This window comes from Panthera tigris, chromosome B4, assembly GCF_018350195.1.
Source record: "Panthera tigris isolate Pti1 chromosome B4, P.tigris_Pti1_mat1.1, whole genome shotgun sequence".
In the NCBI taxonomy this organism is placed as follows: domain Eukaryota; kingdom Metazoa; phylum Chordata; class Mammalia; order Carnivora; family Felidae; genus Panthera; species Panthera tigris.
In genome coordinates, this window is record NC_056666.1 from 104,905,607 (window position 1) to 104,928,310 (window position 22,704).

General features: G+C 36.7%; 1 protein-coding gene and 1 pseudogene across 2 annotated transcripts in view; both read left to right on the forward strand.

Annotated features, from left to right (window-relative positions):
* The window catches only part of TMTC2 (transmembrane O-mannosyltransferase targeting cadherins 2), a 398,739-nt gene that overhangs the window by 372,914 nt on the left and 3,121 nt on the right, over positions 1–22,704 (forward strand). The window lies entirely within an intron of this gene.
* LOC102968972 lies at positions 11,702–12,290 on the forward strand (annotated as a pseudogene).

Consider the following 22,704-nt stretch of genomic DNA (forward strand, 5'->3'; position numbering starts at 1 on the left):
GGAACTCAATGTACTCTGAAATTACATGTACTTTAGCCTTTGTTCCTTTGAAATTCATCTTCCACCAATACATCCTGCCCTGTTCTTCTCCCTGGCCCCATGAATTAATCTTTGAAAATCTATATCAAATGTGTGTGTGTGTGTGTGTGTGTGTGTGTGTGTGTGTGTGTATGTGTGTGTGTGTGTGTGTGTTGTAATATTTTCTCGAATAGCAAGGAAAGTAGAAACAACCTAAATGCCCACTGAGAAAACTTGTTAGAGTATGTCATATCTTTTTAGTGAATTTAGAGTAAATTAGAGGATGTCATATCTTTTAAATGACATTTTTAATGAATATGCTATACTGAAAGAGAGAGGGATCCATTTCTGTTGCTGAGAGATAGTGATTTTTCTTCATAATCACCAGATTCTCATGCCAATATCCTTTTATAAGGGTCCAATATTTTTTTTCAGACTTTTTTACTGTGCAAAAGAATGAAATATGACATACTCTCCTCTCCCAACTATTTCCCAGGGAGCTCCTAATTTCTTGATTAAAAGCTTAATTTCATTCTCTTTTCTTACACAGTAGGTGTTATTTTCTGGCATTTATGGTAAAGATTTATAACAGTAATGAAATTTTCCAAACTAAATAGAAACAACCCCATAGGCAAATAAATGAGTGCAATTTAATTTTTTTCTATAATGAAATTCTTACTGTGTACAATATCCATGCAGTCTACTCACTTTGGATTTTAAGTGTATACTTGTGATTTAGAGCCAACATTTATACATACGCTGTTTGGAATTTCCTTGTGCTACTATTAATATATTTTACATTTTCCTAGAGTCCAAATTCCTCCAGCATTAGGAAGGAGAAAGAAATATATTTGTATATATGCTGAATGCACAGATATTTATGTTTCCTCAGATGCCTCTTGAGAGTAAGCCAGATTAAGAGATTCTCCAAAGCCTAATACTGTTCTTTTTCAACTGAAGAATTCAAAATAGAACTTATGTTCCAAAATTAAGAGAAAAAAATACCATTGACTTTCTTACAGTTTTAGCTTACCTTACCTTTGTAAATAATGTATTTTTTGTCCTGGATTTATTTTTTTTCTGCTGAAGAAGTACCATCTCAAAGCTTGCACATTACCACTGGAATCTTACATCTTTGGGTAACATGCTGCAAAAGAATAGCTAACATTTCTGTAGAGTTTTACAAATTTACAGATGGTTTGTATACCTACTGTATTATTCCTCATAATACCCAGTAAGGAAAATGACAGCTGTTTGCCCTGGGGTTTGTGTTTTGTTTGGTTTTGGTTTTGGTTTTGGTTTTGGTTTTCATGTAGGAAACTGACTTGGCAATGTTGGCTGATTTTTCCAAAATCCTACAGGCAGCAAATGCAAAAGTAGGGATTAAAGACCAGGTCTTCCCACTGCTAATCCAGAACTGTTCCCACTTGCCGACTATATATTTGGTTTTTGATACCTTTGTCCTAAAACATTTCATTTGGAAATAAATTTATCAACACCTTTATAATCTAAGGTCTTTCTGTTATTGTCAGCAAGAATGATCTGTTTGAACAGGATGTAATTATGTAGATAAAACAGCTTGGAGAAAAACCCTATTGTAATGTTTCCTAAACTAGATAACTTATGTGGGAGCTATTCTATATTATACGTATTTAGAAAATGATTCTTTTTAACTAACAAATGCTAGCAAGAATGGGCTGCAATTAAGATAATCTTTTCATTTCGAACACCTAATAAACCCTGAAGTAGCTCTTATGAAACCTCTGGAACCTTCTCCCAGAAAGTAAGCATGTCACTACCAGCACACTCGAGATGCTTCTAATTGATTAGCCAATTATTTTGTTATTGGATTGCTTTAGCAGCATTGTTGTTCAGACTTAATAATCTTAGTTTCCCTCATACTTTAGTGGCTATCTAAAAATAATATTGATCAGGGCACCTGGGTGGCTCAGTCACTTGAGCATCTGACTCTTGATATCGGCTCAGGTCATGATCTTGTGATTATGGGATCAAGCCCCATATTGGGCTCAACACTGAGCATGGAGCCTGTTTAGGATTCTCTCTCCCTCCCTCTCCGCCCCTCCCCTGCTCTCTCTCGCTCTCACTCTCCCTCTCTCTCTCTCTCTCTTTCTCTCAAAATAAACATTTTTAAAAATAAATAAATAAAAATAATATTGATCACATTTTAATCAATATTCACTGACTTGATAGTCAATAGGACTATGAAATCAACAGGACTTGATAAATGAAAAGCAAATTTATAAATCAAGCCCATTAAAATAACAGGGATTTAGCATGATTGCTAGTGACATTATTTTACATTCAAAGATAAAACTTCAATAGAATATTTGGTGTGATTAAGTAATCTTGGACAGCAGTGTTTTTGTTTTTGTTTTTGTTTTGTTTTGTTTTTTAATGCCTAAGCAGTATAGTTTTAACCCTACTGTTTGTGAGCAATGGGCCAATTGTAAAGATATAAATTTTATGTTTCTTCAAGTAAATATTTACTTTTATTCTCAGAGCACATGAAGCAAAAAACAAAAGCTAACTCAAGAATAATTTTATGACCTGGGGCACCTGGGTGCCTCAGTTGGTTACATGTCAGACTTTGGCTCAGGTCATGATCTCATGGTTCATGAGTTTGATCCCCACGTTGGGCTCTGTGCTGACAGCTCGGAGCCTGGAACCTGCTTCAGATATTGTGTTTCCCTCTCTCTCTGCCCCTCCCTCTCTCTCTCTCCCTCAAAAAACCCAAACAAAAAAATAAAACAAAACAAAACAAAAACCTTAAAAACAATTTTTTTTAAAGAAAAAGAGAATAATTTTATGACCCATATACTTTTTAGTGTGTTTCAGAAAAAGCATACAAAATTCATGTTGGTGCAAATAGATTTTCTGTATCTGTCAATACCTGTATCTGTCATTCTTTTCATCTTTCAGTTACCCTTATGCCTTTAAACTATAGTTATAAGATATTGTCAACCAGGTCAACCCAAGTGCTTATGACAAATGTTATGAACTACTACCCATGTTTACCAAAATGAAAACAATCACCATCATAATAAATTGGAATAGTAGAGTGGAAAGGGAAGGGAAAATGAAGTGGAGAGAATTGGGGTTTGGGCCCAGCAGTACTGAATACTTGCTGTGTTACCTTGAACGACTTACTTTGTCCTTCAAGATCCACATTTCTCTGGTCAATGGCAAGGATCAAATGAAACTGTGTAAACAATGTACTTTGAACAATTTAAAAGTAGCAAACAAATGTAAAGTACCTGTGGTATAAATAATGAGAGATGATGATGATGATGATGATGATGATGATGATAGACTCTCTGACCCATTAAGACACTAAGACTAAAGAAGATGTAGAGGCTTTGTACATAATACATATTTAACAAATAATTGCATTGAGAATGAAAATGATTTGCCATGTTCAAGTTAACCATCAGCTAATGCTGATTTCCCTTGGGAAATTACATATAGAAAGCAGGTAACCAGTTAATATTGTAAGGATAATTCCAAATTCCTGCAGTTGACAGCGATTCCTAAGTGACTAGCATGTATACTGACATTTGCTCCTTGCAGCTGGGTAGACCTTTGCCACTTGCAGGTCCTTAGAGTGTGATGCCTGTAGGTGCATTTGTGCCCACATGAGAAAAAGTTTGATTGAGGTAGACAACAAGAAAAGTAGGGCAAGCATCCCTTATCCATCCTGTGAACCTCAGTCCTGGCAGCATGGAAGTAGGCCATTTTTTTTACTCTTTCTGTAAGTAAAGAAAGGAACAAATATATGTGTCTGTGCAGAAGCAATGCTTGCCCCTCTAATTTGTTGCTTAATGATAGAGAGAATAGATGAAGGAAAGCAAATTCGTTCTCATTTTGTCAAAGTGAAATTAGATTTTATCTTGGCAAGATGTAGAATTGCTCTGCTGACAACATAATATCAAACTGAAATTTCCTTGAAATATAAGAAAGGGATTGTGTCAAAACACAAAGTGGTCATGCATGTGATAAGTGTTCTTTTTAAAAAAATGTTTTTATTTCAGTATCATTGACACATTAGTTCAGGTGTAAAACATAGAAATTAAACTTCTCTATATACTATGCTGTGTTTACCACAAGTGTAGCGACCATCTGTCACCATAAAATGCTATTACAATACCATTGGCTATATTCCCTATGTTGTGCCTTTTATTCCCATGATGATATGTTCTTTATAGGAAAAGCACTACATACTTTTTTTTTCTTTTAAAGCACTACATACTTTTGATAAACTGTGCATTGTGTAGTGGTTTTCAATTGTAAGCTAAACAAAGTAGAGTCCTGCCCAAAGTGGTAACATTCCAGGAGGATGTCAAAGTGTAGCTCTCTGTATGCTTTTACTTGTGTTGTTTATCTGAATTTGCCACTTCCTCCCTTCCCTTGAATTTGAAAACATCCTAAGAGCAAGATCCACTTTCCTTCTCCTATTATTTAGAATGGAGTTATATACCAGATGGAGGCTACATAATTGTTATTGACCAGCTCTTCATTAATATGCTCTCGAATTTTGAAGCCAACTCTTAAAACTGTCAAAATTTCAATGACTTTTATAATTATAAAGACTTCTACTTCTTATCAGCACAGAAGACCACAGAAATTCTCTCCTCAGGCAGAGCATGGAATAGTATTTTTCCACATGAAGTGGTATTGGGCTTTCAAGAGCAAGATAAGAACCACTCTTCCAAGGAGGGAATAGTGGTGAGGAAAAGAAAGAAAGAAAGAAAGAAAGAAAGAAAGAAAGAAAGAAAGAAAGAAAGAAGAAAAGAAAAGGAAAGAAAAGAAAAGAAAAAAGAGAAAGGGAAACTTTGAACTGGACTTTGGGATACTGTGTAGTGAGTCACTTGTGAGAAGAGAAGAGAAGAGAAGAGAAGAGAAGAGAAGAGAAGAGAAGAGAAGAGAAGAGAAAAAAGAAGAGAAGAGGAGAGAAGAGAAGAGAGAAGAGAAGAGAAAAGAAAGAGAAAGGGAAACTTTGAACTGGACTTTGGGAGTCTGAGTAGTGAGTCACCTGTAGATGCAGGGTTATCCTGAGCATGGAGTTCAATAACGACCCTGCCTTCTCGCTAATGAATCTTGTGCCTGCACTGATGTGGTGAAATAGAGCTTGTAAATAAGTCAGAACCCTCAAGGGTGAATGTGGTGGTGTTAGGTTGGTAAAATTCTCTGGCTGTTTGTAGATGCAAATCCTCTCTGGAGAAGAGCATCCCCAATTCAGGACTTCTGGATTCCCCAGACTAAGATCAAACAATTAATGAATTGAAGAAAACTCAAAAATCACTAGGACCCCAGGGAACTAACCACCATGAGTGAGAGTCAGCAGAAAGCAAATACTGAGACCTCTAAAAGCTACAGGTATTGAAATATCAGGAACAGAATATAGATTAGTTTTGTATGAAATATATAAGAAATAGACACTAGAGTGGTCTTGAATGCTTGAATTCAAAGCTCAAGGGTTAGATTAAATATCAGACTAGTCACAACTGAGAATATTAGTGAAATTGAAGGAACATGGGAGCAAATTACCTAGGACGCCACATAGAAAAGGAAAATAAGGAATTTGAAAAGGAAGTTAAGAAACTGGAGAGTATACAGTGAGAATATCTAATATCTATTCAGAGCCCCAGACATGGAGAACAGAATAGTGAATATACCAAATTTCCTTGGTTGATTAGAAGATACACAGCATAATATACCCCAAATTGAATAAATAAATCGAAGTCTATACATAGACTCATCATGGTATATTATAGGAAACCAGAGGCAGGATGGTAACCTGAGCCAAAAAGAAAATGTACCTTTGAAGGAATGCTAATTTGACCAAGAGCACATAAAATTAACATAACCCTGAAAGACACAAGATAATGAAATAATCTCTTTAAGATGTTAAAAGAAAATTTCTGTAATACTCTCAGCAGCTAGGAATATTTTTCAACAATGGTGGTGAAATAAAGACACATTATGTAATCAAAAATTGAAAAATATTACCATCAGTAATCTTTTACTAAAGAAACCTCTGAAGCATCTACTTTAGGAAGAATGGAAATTCCAAAAGGAGAAGTTCAGATGCAAGAAAGAGTGATAAGCAAATAAAACAGCAAACATGAATATAAATCTAAATAAACATGGTGTAAGCTAATGACAGTGATGATTTTTGTGTGTTTAATGTTGGAGCATAGGATGATGTGGCATCTTATTCACCTGTCCCCGCTTGATTTCAGCCAAAGATATATGGCAGAAGGGAAATTTTTCGTAGGGTGTGTGGGACTTTTTTTGACTCATGCCAATGGGGAAGCCCAGCGGAGTCTTGATGTTATAATATATTTTTTAAATGTCAAGTATAATATCTAAACACATAGATTATGTTAACATATTATGTAAGTGAAAATGCATAATAATGAACAATGAAATGTATGCTTGTAAACCCAATATAGAACTCTAAAACTAACCATTGCCAATAACTTCCATCTACCTCTGTGCTTCTTCCCTATCCCATCCCCTTGTCTCTCCCCACATGAGATAATCACTACTTGAATCACCACATTGAATCTCGAAGTTTAGATTTCATGATTTCATTCAACCATCTCACTACCTGACTACCACCTCCATCTCTGGCACCAACACCACCAAATTCTTCAGCTACACCCGGGACCTACAGTCCATAGAAATCACCAGTGTTTCAGTGTCCTTGCCCACATTATACCTCATATCCCTCCTTATTTAAATAAGTTCCAAGACCAGTCATTGATAATCACTCCATTGCACATAATCTTGACTCCTTTGCTTAGTTTTGTCTTATCAACACCTGGCTACATCCATCTCTGCCTGTTCCATGTCTGTATCTTGAAGCTAAACATAGCTAGAGCAAAACACAACTTGTTTTAAAGTTCAGGATCACTAGCCTCAAGTTAGCCCTCAGTGCCAGGTGGCAGTCATACTATCATTTTCTAGTCCATTCTCTCTGATATTTTTCTAGATAACCATACTTAACTCACTTATCGAAAATTTCCAGCATCTCTTTCCCCATCATCACACTCAACTAGACAACCGTGTATCCTTTTTCATTGAGAATATAGAAGTAATCAGAACTTTCATAAGCTTCCATCACCACATCTAACCATCTATTAGCATCTGTGCCTTTAAAGGACACCCTTTTCCCAATTATTATAAATTGTCTATACTTCTTGCTCAAACAAGTTTCTTCATTTCTTCCCTAGATGCTTGTTTTCTTAACTATTTAAGGACATTAGTCCTACAGTCCTTCCTTCCTCCCTCTTTTTCACTGTCTTTCTTATATTAACAGATTTTTCCTTTCTACCAAAATATTCCATCAACATTTAAACATGTTATTTCTCCCCAAATTGGAAAACAAAAAACCTTTCAAGCCTGTTTATGCCTCTAGCTACCATTCCATTTTCCTCCTTCTCTTTATGGCATAACTTTCTATTTTCATTTGGAACTACTCCAAACAGGCTTTTTCTCCAATGATGTCACCAAGACTGCTCTTGTCAAAGTTACAAGAACAACACTCAACAACATTAAATCCATTTGTTCTCAGTTCTAATTTTACTTGTCCTATCAGTAGCATTTGACACAGATGATTACTCATTCCTCCTGGAAACACTTTCTTCCCTCAGTTTCCAGGATTCTTAGCTCTGGTTCCTCTTAACCTTCATCCCCCTGGCCTGTTCCTTCCCATCCATCCAATCTCTTGACCTTGAAATTTTTCCTTTTTCTTGACCCGCTTTTCTCTGTATCTTCACTCTCTCTGAGATCACATTCTCTCTCATGACTTTAAATGGCATTGATATACCGATGACTCCCAAATTTAAATCTCCAGCTGAGATCTCTTCTTTGAACTCTAGACTAATCTACCTGGTATTTACTTAGTATTTGCACTTACACAGACCCTTCAAGCTACTAGTTCAGAATTGAACTCCTGATTTTCTTCCCACACCTTTTCCTCCACCTTCTTTCCCATTGCAACAAATCACTTCATTTTCCTAGTTGCATAAGCCAACTCCATTGCCACTATCCTTGTCAAAGACATCAACATCACTGCTAATCTGTAATATAGCAGTTGACTCCTCCTTCATTGGTCTGCTTTCAAAACAACATTCAAAACATGTCAGATCATGTCATTCCTTGTGCAGTTTGCTCCCTCACCTCCAGTTCTTCACTCAGATGCTATTTTAAGACCTTTACAAATCCTCTTATTTAATGTCGTATGTGAGGGTTCAGCATACTTTTGTTGTAGCGGACCAGGCAGTAAATATTTTAGGTTTTGCAGCCCTAAAGTCTCTGTCACAACTATTGAGTTATGCTGTTGCAGCATGAAGGCGGCCATAGACAAAATATACCTGATTAAGTGTGACTATTTTCCAATAAAACTTTATTTATGGACATTGGCATTTGAATTTTATGTAATTTTCATGTGCTATGATGTATTTCTTTCCTTTTGAGTATCTTCAACCATCTAAAAATCTACATTTTTAAATGGTCTAACTCTGGGCTGGATATGATTCCCAGGCTGTAGTTTATTGGCCACCCTCCTCACATACATTCCTTAAATGGTTTCTTTGCTGTAGTTTTTATCTTTTCATGCATCACAGTATAATATATATTTTGTTCATATTTTCGTGTTTATTATCTATGTCTTACAAATAAGATATAAGCACCATGAAGCCCCGGATTTTTAACTTGTTCTGTGTACTGCTGAATTCCCAGTATAGGTGCTCAAAAATTATACGTTGAATGAATGCATAAAATGAATGAAAAAGTTATATTTTCAAAGAAATAAAATTGGCTATAATGGATGAGATAATTGAAGAACTTAATTTTATTTTAGAAATTATAGTTTTGAAGATTATAGAGAGATATCATTTTAACCATTCACAGACTGCAAAAGGCTCCATCCTTGAGTTTCTTATTAAATTCTTCATTATTATTTCATTGTTATAAATATTTTTTTTCATCTTCCCTAAACCTCATTTCTTTTTTTTTTTTTTTTTTTTTTTTTTTCAACGTTTTTTATTTATTTTTGGGACAGAGAGAGACAGACAGAGCATGAACGGGGGAGGGGCAGAGAGAGGGAGACACAGAATCGGAAACAGGCTCCAGGCTCTGAGCCATCAGCCCAGAGCCCGACGCGGGGCTCGAACTCACGGACCGCGAGATCGTGACCTGGCTGAAGTCGGACGCTTAACCGACTGCGCCACCCAGGCGCCCCTAAACCTCATTTCTTTAGTTAAGAGATACCTGTCTACATCAGTTCCCCTTTTCTTGGGATGGCCTTGCTTCTTGGTCTCTCATTGTTCTCCAGGTTTTGTAGATAAATAGACCTACAAGATTAACCACATGGCCTCCTGCTTCTCAGCTGGAGGCTGCTTTTTCCATGGCCACTATAAGTGATCATGCTTCATAGCATCATGGACTTAATATTCTAAGAATATTGACTTCATAGTTACCATTTCATTCCTACTTTGTTTTGGATGAACCAAAGAAGTGAACAAAGTTCTTGAAATTCTGTCGTTGACTGAAGTAAATAATAGTGTTAAATTATAGGCATTAGAGCATAGCTGTATTTCTCTAAGCCATTTCAAGATACTAAAATGGGATTTAATTATTATATGTAATGGACATTAAACATTTATGAGATAAATGGCCTACAATTTAATTAGTCAAGTATTAATAAGATAATTTGTTTTAAGAATAACTAATGTGTAATAGCAGAAAAAGATCTCGCTTCTGGTTTCTTACACAAAAGAATTAAAAAGATGTGCCTTCTACCAAAGACCTTTTTGTTTTACTTGTTCAACGTGAATCACAGGTAGAGGTGATATGTAGTCAAGTTTTTCTGTAGCTAAGTATCAGATCACTATTCAAGGTTGTTGCATTGCCAATAATTGTTTTTTGGGGAGGTAAAAATGTACTACTGTGTGACTTTATAAACATATTCGATATATATCACATAATCATTATGGTTCCCTAACTCATTATTGAAGATGAGTCTAAAAGAAATCAGAGTTGGTGTCTGAGTATTAATCATTGGGTTTAAAATAATCTGTTTTATCCCCTCTTCCTTTTTAAGTCGCATTTGGGTTGTTATTTGTGGCATATGAGTGAATAAGTATCCAATGTATCTGCCTCAGGCCAACTATTTGGACTCTGGGTCTGTGTTATTGCCTTATTGATTGCTTGTTATCTGCTTGCTTGCTTGTTTTATATTAACTGAATAGACCAAAGAAGGGAGGTAAGAAAGTAAGGGTGTAGCATTTTCAAAAATGAAGTTACTCGGAGAAGAGGTAATAACATTGGTAGAGTAGGTAAAGCCAATACAAAATCTCTATCCTATACAATTTTGGAAGCTATTGTGCAGAAAAATGTCATCAAGCCAGTCTTTAAAACCTTCTTAAAAGTATGGAAATATGCTAACTGTTCAGGCTTTACATTAGATGATGGATGCTATCTGGATGTGGCAATCTCAGGTATGAACATCTCAAAAATAAAGGCAAAGTGTGCAGTTGAATGTAGAGATCCTGAGGGTAATATGTGAGCTTATACTGTGTGAGCAGCAGCGGTTCTGCCATTAAACCTCCCTTGATTTGCTATAAGTTTAGATACACACAAGCCGTGTTTATTTTTACATTTTCAGCAGGTGTGACACTTTGGCAAGTGTATTGGCTTGGAGTACAGCATGGCTTCCCTGTGATTGGTGGGTCCTGATGGAATGTTTTCTGAAATGATGGGTGAAGACCTTGCATCATTACTTTTCCAAGCGTGTATCAACAAAGCCTTCATCCTATAAAAGTGCAAATAGAATGTTATGCACCAGGCACCATGTTTACATTTTATTTTTAGTTCCTGGAAAGATTTCTAGTTTCTGGAGGAATTGCTTGCTCCTTCTTGTTATGTTTGATCAGGTCATCCTAACTCAGAGTGTTAGCAAAACTTCCCACTTGCGGTGTGCATGAAGCCTGTGGTGAATTCTCATTATGAAACACGTTTCTTCATGTTCATTCTGCGGGTGGACAATTGCTGCCTTCTAATATCATGTTGAAATGTGATTGATCCAAATGATAGTGTCACCCTTGAATGAATCATGCTTCTTCACTCCATCTGTTTCGTGAGAGGAAAAAATAAATGTCTTACCCGTCCTTAGAGTGTGTATGCCTAACCTAAATTTCATTTAATCCACTGTTTTGAGGTCTGTGACATGCTCATTTCCATGTTTTTTTTAAAAGGATTATTTTCAATAAGTCCTATTCAAGAACAAGTCTGTCATTTCACCAGTATGCAAACTAGAATCTCTCAGTTGACCTCCCTCCGATCACACCCTATTTATTGGCAAACATAGAGTCAGTTGGAGAAGTGATATATACACAGATTAAAAAAATTTTCCTGGCACCTGTCAAATCTTTACTTCAGTTGAAACTTTGATTCTGTCAACGTAGTAGTATATCGGTAGCTCTTGCTACACTGTGTTTTTTTTTTTTTTTTAAGTTTATTTATTTATTTTGAGAGAGACAGAGACATCACAAGCTGGGGAGGGACAGAGAGAGAGAATCCCAAGCAGGCTCCGCACCGCCAGCACAGGGTCTGATGCCTAACCGACTGAGCCACCCAGGTGCCCCTTGCAGCATTGTGTTTTTAAAAATTCAGACAAGCCCCACATGTGTGCCACCTAATCTTAGCTGGTCCACACGGGACCCCCTGAGTGCCAGCCCTAGTCCCCCATGGGGTCCCATTTCCACCCCAACAAGATGAAAGAAACTATCATGAACCAGGAGAAATTCATCAAACTGCAAGCACAAGTGTGCTTTGGTGGGAAAGGAACTGCTCGCCCAAAGAAGGTGGTTCATAGCACAGCTACCGCAGAAGATAAAAGGCTTAGGTTCTCTTTAGAGAAGTTAAGAGTAAACAGTATCTCTGGTATTGAAGAAGTGAGTATGTTCATAAACCAAGGAACAGTGATGCACTTTAACAAACCTCAAGTCCAGGTATCCCTGGCAGTGAATGCTTTCACTGAGACAAGGCAGCCAGCTGACCGAAATGCTACCCAGTATCTTAAACCAACTTGGTGCAGCCTGTCTGAGTAGTTTAGGAAAACCTTGTGAATTTCTGCCCAATCTGTGGACGGAAAAGCACCACTCACTACCAGAGAGGAGGAGGAGGATGAAGTTCCAGACCTTGTGGAGAATTTTGATGAAACTTCTAAGAATGAAGCAAACTGAATTGGGTCAACTTCTGAAGAGGATAAAACTTGAAGAAGTTACTGGGAACTGCTATTTTATATTCAGACTGCTTTTTAATTTGTTCACAGATCTGATAAAATCTAAATCTCTAATAGTTTTAAGCCCAAGCCCCTTGGACAGTGCAGCTCTTTTCAGTTTTTGCTTATACACAATTCATTCTTTGCAGCTGATTAAGCTGAAGAAGCCCAGGAATAAAGTTTGAAACAAGGTTAGTGAAGATCATTACCTAGTAAAAAAATAAATTAATTAATTAATTAATTAAATAAGTTAAATTAATTAATAATTTAAAAAATCAAAAACAAAAACTCAGATGATCATTTTACAGAACAAAAAGGGCCAACCCCTCAAAAAGAAAAAAAAAATATTAAAAAGAAAAAAAATCTCTCTCTCCTTCTGTCTCCCATGACAATTAAGTTCTAAAATGTTATCAACTCAAATCTCAACTTCCAGCATACTCTGAAATACACTTTATTGGATATAAAATACCTGATATGTAATATTAGATATATAATAAAGCATCACTTTATTAGATATATTCGAACTCACGCTTCACACTACACATACACACATACACACATACACATGTGGATGGAAATCCATACAGCTGGAAATCCTTCTGTGCAACACAATTATGATGGAGAAAGCATGAGCGTGTTCTTCCCTCCCCTTCTTACCAAAGAGAAATGAATAAAGTGTAGAGTGAGTTATGTTGCTTAGGGTACATTTGGACTAGAAACAGACAAGGAATTTGGTTCAAGGAAAAGTAAAAGAAAATGCTGTCGGTTTTGTGTCAGCTGTCTACATTAGTAAGGGAAGACAGCTCTTGGTGTTTTAGAGATAGAGATGATTTTGCCTGTGTGCAGATTCTTTCCTAAATTTCATTACTTTAGTGTTTTAATGTTTTTAACCTTCAGTAAGTTCTACTTATTTTTATTCTTCTAATCTTGCATGCACTTTAAGTCCTATATTTTCTCACTTATGTAGAACTTTTATTTGTAGTTTTACTTCAAATAATGAGCTATGTGCTTATCGCAGATCAAGAAAAACAGTGCATTGATTGCATTTTATAACAGCTCTGAGTGAAATTGCGGTGGCCGGGGATCTAGGTTTTCCATTCGGATCCTATGAGAGATGCTGTGATGAAATTAAGGGTATCAGGAAAACCTGTCTTTGAAATAGGATCTTCTTTAGTGCGCAATAATTTCTGAGTTCATATTCTTAATTTAGTATGTGCACTTTAAAATCTGTTAGAAATAACTACCACCTTTGAAAGGACTCTGTTACGATCACTGTTTGCTATCCCCCTAACCACAGATTTTGGCATTTTGATTGCCATCGAAATGAATAGCACTCCACATTGTGTCAGTCACACCCTCATAAAAGTTAAATGAACATTCTTGCAACACCCGCTGGGATGGGACAGATGTAGGAGAGAAGGACTGAGCACACAGGATAAAATGTGTCACCGAGAAATTGAAACTACTCCCTTAACACAGCGTTGTGTCTTGCTTGTCACCTATACCTCTTTTGTTTTATTCAAAGCTGTTTCAAAAACACAAATAGCGTGTTGAAATGGAGAATCACTGTAAATCATTTCTATTGTCTGTCAGGCTGTGCCTTGCCATTGCTAGATTCCCTATGTTGTTTTTCCTCGTCGTATGTACACTTGGTAAATCATTTTAGCAGAGATACTTTATTCAAAATACAACTATAGTCAAAATATGACTACAAAGAACTATCATTTCTAAACTGAGACCATCGCATTGCATGTGGATTTCTGTTTTATCATAGACCTTTGCAACAGATATTTTAGTTTATTGTATCAATATTTAATTTTTTAGTATAATTTTTTTTATCCATTTCGAGTTGGTCTCAAAGGTTCAACAGCACAGATATCACTAGTGACATCTTATTCTCCAAACTAATTGAAATTCAGACTCTTCTATGTTAGGGCTCTCTCCAATGTTGGCTCTACTCTCAGCTTGCCAAAAAATACTTTTAAAAAGTAACAAGTTGATTTTGATGTGACACCAATTTCAAAAGTTTGTATGCCATTCTCCCTTTGGAAGAATTAAAGTCTTGAAGCAACCTGACAATTCATCTTGTGTAATAAATAGCCTAATAGCCTTAAGGAAGTAATCTCCCCTCTCCTCTATAGCTCACCCTTACAGACATGTCTGATTCTTCTCTGTAGCAGAAAGATTTGTATTCACACGCTGGACTATAAACACCCTGAAGGCAGTGAATCCCTTGGTGAAGTGTCTCCTATTAGTGTTTAGAGCAATGCTTAGAATAGTGCATGGATAAGAGTTACACTGACCTCATAAGTCTGAGGGACATCAATGAAATAATGAATGTACACCTTTTAGTGGTTTGTGAGAAATGCCAAATGTGCAATTAAAGTTGGCTAAAACCCCATACAGACCAAAAAAAATACTGTTCTTGTTCACCACTTTATCTAGAGTATCTGACAGCAACCTTGACTTATAATGGGTGCCTACTCAGTGTTTATTAAGTTACATTGAGATCAAGTTAGAATTTACCTCTTCTAGGTCAGCTCTTTCTGCTAAATCATATATTTTTTTCTTCTTTCAGCAAGGATTCATTGAGAATTTCTTTCATATGCCAGAGCCTGGCACTAGCACTATAAAGACAGTTAAAATAAATTCACTGTGGGTCTCACTCTCCAGCAAAGACAGATGCTTATAACAAGTAGATATAATTCATTGTGGTAAGTGTTGCAATTAATGTATGTAGACAGTACTATGGGAACATACAGCAGCAAGCTATGATTAAGGGATTGTTAAACTCCCTTTGTAAAATGAGCAGAAGTTTGTTGAAAAGAAAATGGAAGAAGGGCTTTGTCAGAGAAGCAGTCTGATAAAAAAAAATAAATGCTCAAAATTGCACATGGCAGAAATAGAAGTTTCACATGGCTCATGCAGAATGTATATTGAGGGCTTATTTGGGGTGCCGTGTCGTAATCTGTGTCTTAGCACCAGGCTGAAGAGTCTGGATTCTTTTCTGTAGGCACCTGTAGGTTCTGTAGGTTGACCCTTCAAAACCCCATTTATATTTTAAAAAAGACAGATGGCCAAGTGGGAGATAGATAGGGGTGAGCAGGAATCAAAGGTGGGAGAACAAGAGGTGGACAGTATTTAGGAATGGATGAGATGCCATGCCAGACAGTGCCAATAGAAATGGAGGGTAACAAAGAGAGGGAGAATATGACACATATTGTTCACTTTAATTTCTCTTGTTTTCTCTAAGTCGAATAGCTAAGAAGGGAGCCAGAAAGCAGATAAAGAAGAGAAGCAGGCCATAAAGAAAGATCAGTTCTGTGTGGGGCTAAATATGAGCTGCCAGCCTCTCCCACATCCAGTTGTCCAAGATTCCCGTCATTGCTGTGCGACACTTTTGTGGACCTGGTGCCCTTCTCTACTGCCCCGATTTGTGCCATCCTCTCACCCACGTTGAAGGTGCACCTATATAAAAGACTTGCCATTTTGTGCATAACAGATTGTCCATCTTGGAAACAGTGCTCATCTGGTTGTTCGTCTTAGGAAAGTGACTCTGACCAGGAAAACACTAGGCCAGACAGTCCTATTTAGGAGCTGTTTTGAGGTAGTAGGAGCTCTGTGGAATTCCCGTTCATACACCACCATGTGGGTGGCAGCCCTTACAAAACTGATTCTGTCTAAATGTTAAGGAACAGGTGGATCACTAAAAAGAAAAAGGAGAAAGCTAATAAATTTATGAAAATGGTATTGGCCTCTGTAGTAATCAGGAAAAAGAAATCAAACACAGAATAAACTATTGTCTTACAACTTTCAATTTGCAAAAACTGAAAGTCAGACAATGTCAGTTGTCATTAAGAATATGGAATAAAGGGGCCCCTGTTACATGTTGAGGCTAATGCATTTGATACAACCACACTGAAGAAAAATTTGACAATGTCTAGCAAACTTGCAGATCATCTGCTCCAACAATTCCAATCCTCAAAACTCTCCCAATAAATATGTGTAGAGATATTCACAAGAATATGGATGACAACCGTCCTCTAAAGCAGAGTTCATCCTTAAGAGAATGGGTTTTCATTCAATGGAATTGATATAAAAGAACTAAACTTTGTATCCATCAACATGGATAAGTCTGCAAAACAAAATGTTGAGCAAAAATCTAAGTTTCATGTGAGTGCTTGGCAGGATGACATCTCATGATGGGTGGTTTTAAAATCAAAACTTATAAACATATAAGATTATACATTTATTATGGGTACACAAAAAATAAAAGTGAAAATAGACATTGGAATGGTGAATACCAACTTCAGAATAGTGGTTTTCTTGAGAGAATGGGGGGTGAGTTCAGGAATAGGACAGTGAGATATTTGGGGGTTTCAGTTGTCTTTATAAATTTTCACTTGTTAGGCAAGTACATAGTTCTATTGTGTCCTCTCAAAGTTTTGTTTGTATACCTATAATATTTAGAGTAAAAACCCTGCATATGGCTTTCCTCACATATTCATTCATTCATTCTTTTAATCTATCACCTGTTAATCTATTCAGCTACCCATTCACGTATTCTTCTTTCTCAAAGTAGTTTTATTTAAATAATCCAAGAAAGGGTGATTAGGGCTTAAACCAAATAGAGAGAAAGGACAGAGTATAATTAGAAGGCAAGTTTAAGGGAGATTATTGGGTAAAGTTGTCAACACTTAACAACTAGATGCAAGTAGATGTGTGTGTATGGAGGAGGGCAAGGAATCAAGGATAATTTATTCAGATCTCTAGCTTGGCATTGACCATGAAGCATGCCAAGAAGACAAAGGAAGAGGGGTAACGTTGGAATAGAGGGGGGGATGTGGTATCAAACTTTGTCTGGGTTCATGGTACACTTTTTTCCATAATCCTGACAGATAATCTTTAATTCAGTAATTATTTATTGAATATCTGCCATGTACAAGGCACAATAAATAGAGATCCTTTAAGTTTATGCATAAATACTCTTTTTCACAAATATGTTTTTTTTAAAAGTCCAAACCATTATTTTTTAGGCATCATGGTGCAGTTACTGCTCCACTAAATTCAATTGGGTAAGCAATTTCAACTGAATACAGTTGAATGGCAGTGTGCAGCCTTCGTTAAGTTATTCTGTAACTACTTGAAAGAGAGTGAGAATCCATTTAAAAACTTCAGGCTGGGTAAACTCATTTAAGTTTGCAAATTACATTCAGAAGAGAAGTTAAATGTGGTTATCTTGAAAACATCCCCCCAAATTGTAGTGTAGTAAATAATAATTGGATAAGGCTAACCTCAGAAATTCTTCCTCAAAAGTTTTTTAGTTCATACAACAGTAAATATACAGCTATATGGATACATTGAGCAATTCTTTGGATGGAAATAAACATATTTGTAAAATTAGAAGTTTTGGAAAAATTTGTAAAATTTGTAAATTTGTAAATTTAGAAGTTTGTAATTTGTAAAATTTGTAAAATTAATTTGTAAAATTAGAAGTTCAGATATTTCTGTCTTCATCTTTTTCAAAACTTCTCTTGCCTATTGATTTACCTTCACAAAAAAGGAAGTGGTCACAGGGAATAATGGGATAAGAAAGCCCAATTACTGTGTGGATTTCCAGCTCCCACCTAAGCAGACCATTTCAACCAAACCCTTTTCCTTTTTCTAGGCTCTACCCAAATTTTCTGTTCAAAGTTCTAGATTTTAGTCCTGTTCTCAATAGAAACATGAATGTCCAATCCTGGATCCTCATACGGCTTTACTATTCTTCCTCTGTAGATATCTTTCTCTTTCCAAGACTGCATAATAGGCAAAGACCAGGAAAATGACTTTGTCTTCTAATCCTGTGTGCTGAGGATACCCTGTGAGCTCAGCTGAGTTCTTTGGGAGCCTCAAAGGTGTTAGTCTAGAATCAGACCCGTGCAATCTTGCCTTTGCTCTACCCCACCCCACTCTATTATTTGAGTTTGCTTACTTCCTCCAGTGTTGGAGAAATAACCAAAGGCCACAGTCAAGTAACAATAAAGTCGTAATTCCCTGGAGACTTGAAAAAAGATGTCACTTGTTGCCTCAGCATGGCAACCAATTAGCCCCTTTGATGTAAAGCGTCTGTCCTCTTCGAGGAAACAAGAAAGGTCTGGTTCTCCTTTCTAGTCTGTCATTTGTTGTACAGAGCCATAAGCCCCATTTTACTGGGTTGCAAGCTACTGCCTTTGTTAACGTGCTGAAAACTTCATCAGCTGTGTTTAATCAAAGAAGATGTGCGTGAGGGACGACACCAGCAGTTGTGGTTGGGTTTCTTTTCCCCAGCCCATGAGTCACAGCTGGCAGAGAGCAAGGACACCAGTGTATCATCAGACAGCCAGTCACCTGAGCTTCTTTGATTTCAGTTATATAGCTAGGTAGTCCTTAATTCTGTTTAAAAACCTCTACATGCTTCTGTTTGGCTATGAAAAGGTTTTTCCTCTCCTGTCTAATAATATTTGGTCATTTATGACTTCTGTTTATAATAAAGTTTCATTTGCACATTTCCTACTCTAAATAATTTGCCTGGCCAAAAGAATTCACTTTATGAGAGGACAGACATTTGATCTGACACTCTTTGTTCTGTATGGGACTTCATCCTCCTCTAGGAAACTTCGTCTCAAAAGATGTAAAATAATATGATCTAAGATCAGGAAATGACCTCTAGAGCACTGCTTCTCAAATTGTAATGAGAGTGCAAAACACCTGGGGATCTCGTTAAAATTCAGATTCTGATTCGCTGGTTGGTACCTGAAATTCTGCATTTCTACCAAGCTCCCAGGTGATGTTGATGCTACTTCCTGGACTAGAGGCAAGGCTAGAAGACCCATAGGCACTCAGTCCCTTGGGCATCCAGTCAGCTACCCCCAGTCGCGCTGTGAAGGCTTGTCTTTGAAGAGAGAAAACAACCATGTAACAGAAAGTGGTCTATAGCGAGTTTTATTCTTAAATTTTTATCAAACACATGAAATTGTTTATGTCAAAGTAACTGTTGACACTTTTAAGCAGTTACCTAAGGCTTGTACCTAAGTACTTGTTGATGAGGTCACTTTTGAGCATACATGCAAATTTCCTCAGTCTCCACTCAACTCAAGTAAGAGGCTATAGTGATGTTTTAAAAGCATTGCATAATGATGTAAGTTTGTAGGTTTGTAAAATAAAAACTCTTTTTTACTCTGGTGAGATAGACATATTCAGAAAAATATGTTACATCTAAACACAGAAATCTATAGCTGCCTAAAAATAGTATGTTCTTAAACATATACATTTTTAGTTTACTTGGATTTTTACTGTTTATAGAGTTGGGCACCTGGGTGGCTCAGTGGGGTGTGTCCAACTTCGGCTCAGGTCATGATCTCACGGTTCGTGGGTTCAAGCCCGCGTCGGACTCTATGCTGACAGCTCAGAACCTGGAGCCTGCTTCAGATTCTGTGTCTCCCTCTCTCTCTGCCCCACCATTGCTCACTCTCTGTCTCTCTCTCTCTCTAAAAAACAAATAAACATTAAAAAAAAAAGCACAATTAAAGAGTATATGTGAACTTCTATTGGATCTGTTATCCCATTTTAACCCCATAATGTCAATTTTTGATTATTTCTGCTTAATGAGTAACATGCTAGGGTAACATGCTAATGTAAACATGCTAGTAACATGCTAATGTAAAATTAAAGTTATTCCATGTGGCACCTGGGTGGCTCAGTCAGTGAAGTGTCCGACTTTGGCTCGGGTCATGATTTCCCTGCTTGTGGGTTCAAGCCCCACATCAGGCTCTGTGCTCACAGCTCAGAGCCTGGAGCCTGCTACAGATTCTGTGTCTCCTTCTATCTGTCCCTTCTCCAGCTCTCTCTCTCTCTCTCTCTCTCTCTCTCAAAAATAAGTAAACATTAAAAATTTTTTTTAGAAAAGCAAAATTAAAGTTATTCCAAAAACACTATGATAACTAGCATTCAGAACTCATTTTGATGACAGATGTCACTTCCTAATTGTGTTATTTTAGATTAATATTAACTTTTCTTTTTAAAGAAAGAAGTGACTTGAAGTACTCTGAGGACAGAAGAATCTGGGCTGCAGTTCAGTAGCAATAGTAAAGCCTATTTATGTGGCTTGGTTTACTTCACCACCTGTCTTCACCTCTGTCTCTTCTGGTTTAACCTAAGAAAGTCTATAAAGCTAGTAAAGGTAGAGCCAGGTCACAAATCCACAGGGTTTGGATTCAGTAGTTACTCAGGCACACTCAATAGAAAGGCACACTCAAACAGAAAGCTGAGATTCTGCTTTCTGTTTCTGAGATGATAGGGAGACAGAAAAGAAGAGGAAAAAGACAATAATGTTGTATTCTCATGTAACCTTAGCAGCAATTCTATGCAGCAAGTGTTGTTATCATTCATTTCTATAAGAAATTGAAGTCTCCAGTGTTCCGTCAACTTGTCCGAGTGCACACATCTCTGGGGCAGAGCTGGCCTGGCACTCAGGCATTGTGACTCTGTAACTTTTGAGTATTTTTAATAATCCCCTTGAGTTGCGATTATAGTTAGGCACAGATACTTTAATAATAAAGTGATTCAAGAAATAACGACTATCCCACTGAGCCATCTGGTTTCTCTCAGCCCCTGTCGCTGGGCCTCTTCTATTTCTGGTTAGCCAGAAATGGTCTCCAACCGTGATTCTCCGTCTCCATTTCCTCTCTTCCCACTCAGGATAGCGGAAGTCTGAACATTTTATCTACTTAGCATCTCTAGTAATTCAGGCTGTGAACACACTTTGCCGTCACTGTAGTAGCTGTTTATTGATAGTTGTGCTAAGCTCCGTGAGGGAATAGAATTGAGAAATGCATCCATGCATCGAACGACTCAAGATAATAATGGGTGGAATGATAACAAAGTTCTGTTAGGAAGACAGAGTAGGTGGTGTTTTAGGTTTCCAGTGTGGACCTTCATTGCACATGTAATTTAGAGCTATGTTTATTTGGCTTGGGGTTTAAAATTAGAAATTGACCATCTGTATTTTTCTTGATAAGTATGGCGTCATCCTGACCAAAAGGTTTTTGAAGGTCAGGAATAGCTTATATTTGCAACATTATTTTTGGAAGAGAAAAGAGGATGTAGACAAGTTTGAAAATAATGCCCTATAGTTGAGGACTTAAGAGAATTTTGCTGTATATCCACAGACATATAGTGTGGCCATTGGAATAAAAATTGTAAAGTATGTATAAAAACATAAAAATGTTTTTCTAAAAACATGCATGTGCTGTATACCTCAAGCAGATGAAAAGAAGGAAAAGTGAACTTGACATTTGCAAGTCTACTACATACACATACTGTACCACATTGTTAATTGTCTCATTTTATCTTTCTGACAACATGCACAAATGTTGATGTTATTTTAGTATTTCATAAATGAAAGAATTGGGCACAGATATGTTAGGGGACCTCACCAAGGTCACAGTCAGTGGTTGAGCAAGAATTCAAACCCAGACCTCTTAAAGTCCAAATCTGATCATCTCTTTCCAGTTGGTTTATTCTGAGCTATTCAGCCCTGCCCCTAGCACTCTTTTTGGTTCAGAAATAATTGTTTTTACAGTAAAGAGTGGAGTCACATGAATTCAGCTGAAAAAATGCATGCATTTTGTGAAAATACTAAATTGTAAAAATTATTGTGAATTATTTTACACTGCATTGCAGAGTTGCCAGGACAATTACTCTGTTGACACCATCCGTAAAATGAAAACACAATCTTAGCATAAACACATTTAGTTTTATCTGATATTTGAAATATGCATTTGTGTAACTGCCAAAATATTAGCTGCTGTGTGTTCGCCAGAAAGTTCAAGCAACAAGACAAGAACAGAACTGCCTTTATTTGTAGATAGCAAGCAAAAAAAATTTTTTTCCCCTTTGGGAAGGACTTTTGTTGTTGTCAACCAATATCTCAGAATTTGGGGATGGAGACCCTTGTCTGAAACTAGTGGTACATAGTTTGTTTTGTTTTTTAACTTTGCCTTTCATATGATAACTTTATATTGCAAATATCACATACTATAAAAAATTTTGTGTTTGAGACTCACAACTACCTTTAAACAAATAATAAAATACCTTTTCTGACAAAGGTTGCATTTTTCTGCACCACGTTTTATCTGTTTTGGTATGTTTTTACTTTGCTGTGTTTATAATAAACATTCACCAGGAGAAGTTTAAAAATTTGACTTAAAAATAAGAACTTTGTCTCATTAAACTACTTGGGTTAGATTTGGAAAGGACGTTAGTGGTTACATTTGAAGTTTTTTTTCAGAGCTTTTACCCTGAAAACATCAGTAAAATTGTACAATTTTTTTACTTATTTACTTAATGTTTGTATA